This window comes from Dasypus novemcinctus, chromosome 27 (genome assembly GCF_030445035.2).
Source record: "Dasypus novemcinctus isolate mDasNov1 chromosome 27, mDasNov1.1.hap2, whole genome shotgun sequence".
Classification (NCBI taxonomy): Eukaryota; Metazoa; Chordata; class Mammalia; order Cingulata; family Dasypodidae; genus Dasypus; species Dasypus novemcinctus.
Window position 1 is genome coordinate 41090784 of NC_080699.1, and position 5275 is coordinate 41096058.

Consider the following 5275-nt stretch of genomic DNA (forward strand, 5'->3'; position numbering starts at 1 on the left):
GGATTTTAGCATTTACTTCCCTGAGTGACTGTGGGGAATGAATAGGATGAATGGAGAAAATGCTTTGCAAATAATAAAAATGAACCTATGAAATTTTTCTAAGCATTTATTTCCTTTTTATTTTATTTTTTAAATTTTTATTTATCCCCACCTCCCCGGCAGCTTGCTTGCTGTCTGCTCTCTGTGTCCATTCCCTGCACATTCTTCTGTGTCTGCTTGTCTCCCTTTATTGCATCATCTTGCTGTGCCACGGACGCAGGCCGTCAGCTCTCCACGGGCGTGGGCCAGCTTGCCTTCACAGGGAGGCCCTGGGACATGAACCCAGGTCCTCCCATAAGGTAGACGGGAGCCCAGTTGATGGCCCAACAGCTGCTTCCCTCTAAACATTTATTTATTTTTTAATTACATGCCTTTATTAAAGCATTTAACACAAAACAGAAGTCAAAAATAGATAATACCTTTTAAATAACATGAACTAACTCTGATAGAATAATAATTAACATCTATTGAAAACATTCCCTTGTCCTGGCACCAGTAAAAACACTTGTGAGTGTTAGCTCAATTAAAGATCTCAATAACCCCATGAGGTAGGTACTACTAATACTATGATTTTTAGACAAATAAGTTGAGGCACAGAGAAATGAAATAATATAAATTGTACTGCTATGTGATGGAATTATAATTCACACCCCAGGCACCTGGCTACAGAGACCCTGCTAATTAACCAAGTGACTCTCCCTCTATTTGGCATCTATTTTTTTGTCTTTATTTATTTTTTTAATGTTACATTCAAATAAAAAAAAAGTATAATAAAAAAGTTTCTACCAGACCCCAGAAGGATGACTTGAGAATGAGCTGCTGTTTTGATGCCTCACACAGAAGGTGAAGGAAGGTGAGTGTGAAGTCAGGTTGCTGTGAAGTCACCAAGCTGCCAACTAGCTGTGAGGTGAGCTTGAGGGCGGCAATTCCTTGGGACAGGGCACATGTGGAAGATTCCTACTAAGTCAGAAGCCACTCAGACAATTGGAATTAAAAAAAAAAAATTTATTATGCAGGCAATACTGGATCACCATAAAAAAGTAGAAAATACAGGTAAATCTTCTAGAAATGAAAATCTGCTTTATCTGTCACCTCTAGAAAACACCTGTCAATATTTTGGTGGTTAACCTTCTGAACACTTATTCTAGAATCCAGGGTATTTAGAGGCTCAGGTTCTAGAAAGCTTCCAAGAATCAGGAAAAAGGGAGACAGGCTGGGGTTGGGGGTAGGTGCTCTGGTGAGAGCTGGCAGTGATGGCACAGAGGTGACTACCAGCAGGTGACCTTTAACCTACCCTTGGCACCGCCTTTCCCCTTGTCAGACCCCCAGGGACTCAGGCTGGCCCCTGCTCAGTGAGACGGCACTAGTGAGACCACCCCCCCGGCTGGCTCTGATTCCAAACAGCGGGGCACCTCTGCACTTGCCTTCCCCTTCTTTCCAAACCCGCTTTGCCTTCTCTCCTCAGCCCTCCCAGCCCATCTCCTCTACACACCTGACTTCCAGCAGTCAAGGAAGACACCAAGAGTCTGATTTCACCAGGGACTTATGGGCTTGCCCCATTTACCTCCTGAACGTAAGTACTTAATTGACTGAACCTGTGGAAAACAAACCTGTGCCGATCGATAGAGAAATAATTTTGCAAATTGTGGGCATAAATCTTTAGCGATCTGTGTGCACTGCCATTTGTTAAAATGTTGAAAAGGTAAATCAATTTTCTTTATTAAAACACAATCGCTTCATCTATTGCTAGTTTAGGCAGACGCCAGGAGCCAGGGTGCGGGGTGGAATTGGGGAGGAGGGTTTAGGAGGCTTTGCTGCCTTCACTCAGGGGTCACTTGTTAGCCTAAGAAGGGCCAAGTATTGGGGTTGAGACAGGAGCTTTCAGGCTGACAAATATTTTAGTGTTAGCAGAAAAGAAGAAAAAGCAGTCATGGGCTGGTATGATGAGTAGGAAAGACTGGGCTTGAGACTGCAGAAGGGGTGCTCAAGAAAAAGCCAGCACTAGCTTCTCTTCATCATTCCAGCCCACACCAGTCAGGATAAGTTAGATTGATGCTGCAGTAACAAAATCAAAACCTCGGTGGCTTAAGATCACAAAGGTTTATTTCTTGTTTATACTGTCCAGGCATTGCTTCACAGGAGGGACCAGGCTGAGAGAATAGCCACCATCTCAAATGGGGCTGCTCAACATGCTGGAGACACAGAGGGGAGAGATGAACAATCAGCGCATGGGCTCCTAAAGTGCCCACTTAGAAGTAGAATTAGCCACTTTCGCTCTTGTCCCATTTGCCAAAGAAAACGGGATGGAAAGTGTGGTTACGTCATGCACCATGAGGTGGAGAGGCAGGGACATTTGTGGACAGTTCTGGCCACGTACACAGAACAATCCAGAACCTCTATTGTTGGCTTCTTGTGCTGTGGAGTCATTTTATGTTAAAATGTGTGTGAGCACCATCTGGATCCATCTTAGCACCTTAGACATTATGAGCTAAAAAAAAATTTGCTTTGCAGATTGAGTTAATTAGTTAATGAGTAAACAACAAAGGAAGGAAGCTACAGGACATAGAGGGAGGCAAAGAGATAACTCTCGAATAATGTCTGTCAAAGTCTCTTGTCCTGGGTCTTGCATGATTTACATTTTTCTTCCAGCATTTTAATGTGACTGGCACTGTGCTCAGGTGTTTCAATATTTCATTTTATGTAATCCTGCCAAGAGCCCGCTCATCCTCATTCTATAGATTTGGAATGTGGTTGCCTTCTGTGATGAAGATTATCATGGATTTCAGAGCTCATGGGCCCTTCCCAACTTCCACTCAACCATCCTATCATGATGAGGTTGAAAGGATAGGACATTGCTGTGTGACACTGGTGGAATAATGCACCTTTTCTGGGCCTCAGTTGCCTCACTGGATTTAAAAAATAAATTGGGCTCATTTATCTCCCAGATCCTTTCATGGTCTCTTGTTTCATGAGTTGCCTCCAAATGGTTTACACCTGGGCTAACTGGAAAGCTCACCAACTATGAAGGCTTTCTAGTGGTAGTGCAGACAAGTTACCTTTGAGTCACACTAGAGGGAGAACACAATCCAATGAAAGTCAAATTTTAAATCCACAATGACATTATTAATAACGTTGTTCAACTAGAGACTCCAATGTTGACCAACTATTATTAATATTGCATTCCTAGAGGTATTTACTATCTCATAGATGATGAGGAATTCCCTGAGGAGGGGCGCTTCAGAGACATAGAGTGTCAAGGTGGATTCCATTGAACTTTACTGCTATAGGCCATATTTGGATGTTGGTACCTTCCCAATGCCATAAAGATCTCAAAATCACTGAAAATGAACCAGGACCTGCCCACCCCGTTCACTCCTGCTCTGCTTATAAGGTTAAATGATGAAAGGCCGGACTTGGGGAGGCCGGGGTCTTAGGCAATGTCTTCTTTGGATTGAGTATGATAGGAGGACAGAAAGAAGGAAATTACACATAATGTGGTAGAGGAGGTGTTAGATTCCAGGTTAAAGAGGCTTGGAGACAGACCAAGATTCAGAAGGAGTTTATTAGGTTGCCAGCATGGCGGGGGTCTGAAGTGAGACTTCAGCCCATCTGACTGAGCTGGGGGCGGGATTGGAGAGGAAGAAGTGACATGCTTTTTGTTCTCAGAGTAGGGAGTGACTTTCTGAGGATGGCCTTATTGTTGGGGGAGAGAATGTTCTGTGGTTCGGTGGGGGTATGCAAAGAGCAGGGGCCGGAACCGAGCATTCTGCATTTGGACACAGCTTGAGCGCAGGGTCAGTAAGTTACAATCTAACGTAGGGAATGGGAATTATGAGCAAGTTCATTCATTGAAAAGTCCCAGCTGTCCCAGAGGTCTATCAGACAAGCATGAAAAGACGATAACTACAGCTCAAAATTCTTAAACATTCTCCATATGCTGGAAACTGCTCTCAGCACTTTATGAGCATTATTTAATTCAATCCTGTTGATATCAGCGCTCTGAAAAGGAGTCTGAGAGGCAGAGAGTTTAAGGAACTTGCCCAAGCGTACAAGGTCATAAGTGATGGAGTGAGCTTTGCATGAAGGCAGAGAATTCACACTCTCCAACAGCGTGTGTTCCCACCTCAGGCCATTTAAAAAGACACATGGACCTGGGGTGCCCATTAAGAATATAAAAAAAGTATGTGGAAACACCCAGGAGGTGGCTCTCCAGTCCTCTGGCCCCATGCTGTTGGCTGTGCCATTTTCCATAGCTTGTGTGATACCGGACTCTCTCCTCTGCAAAAACCTTGCAGGTAGGCCTGTGTCTCCTTCTCTTCTGTTTTCCCAGTACTCAACAGTGTCTGATACATAGCATGTGCATACTATGAAAGAATAAAAGTGCTTACGTCTGGGCTCTTTATCTTACAGAGCGTTTGAACACTCTGGGGTTGGTCATTGGTTAATGCGGAGAATGGTCAGTGAAAGGTCAAACATAGGAGGGGGTGGGAATGCAATGCATTCTGCTTTTTTTTTCTTTTTCTTTCTTTTTTTAACCTGGAGAGCAGAAAGCTGGGGAGATATAAGAATGGTTTTTCCCTTCAGAGGCTTCTATCTAAAATCATTGATCAATTTAGCAAATATTTCTGGATACCAGGCCTGCCAAACCCTGTACTTGGACCTGAGCAGCAAGACAGTCTCCCCGACGTGGGCATCATCATTACAGGGGCACAGAAGGAAATGTAAGGATTCAGGATTTTCTTGTTTCTGGAATTTAATGAACAAGGGTCATCAGAAACTAACATGCTTCTGCTCAAGATCTTTAGAAACAGGAGAGTTTTTTGGTTTAGAGGCCCTGCTCATGTTTTTATGAGAGGAAAATAGCTAATGAAATCAAGTTAGTTATCTTTAAATTTTGTGTTTTTTCCCATCAATGTTGTTCAGTGGTTTTGGTGAGGTGGCTTGGGGTGGCTGGAGGATGGCAGCGGAGTACAAAGGGATTCTGGGATTTCCTATTTCTCTTTAACTAGAAGAGCTCTGCATTGGTCTATAGATGGGTTCTACATACCATAAAACATGCAGATGGTTTAAAAAGTATTGGTTTAGGATTTTGCCTTGGCATTTGTCCTTTCCCATAGAAGCAGTTGAGGAGCAAAGGAGAAAGGAAAGAAGCTCTCCCTCCCTCAGGGATAAGAGGAAGCTGAAGGAGAAATTGGCTGCTCTATTGATTTGCTCAAACAAAACCTTCCTGTATGCA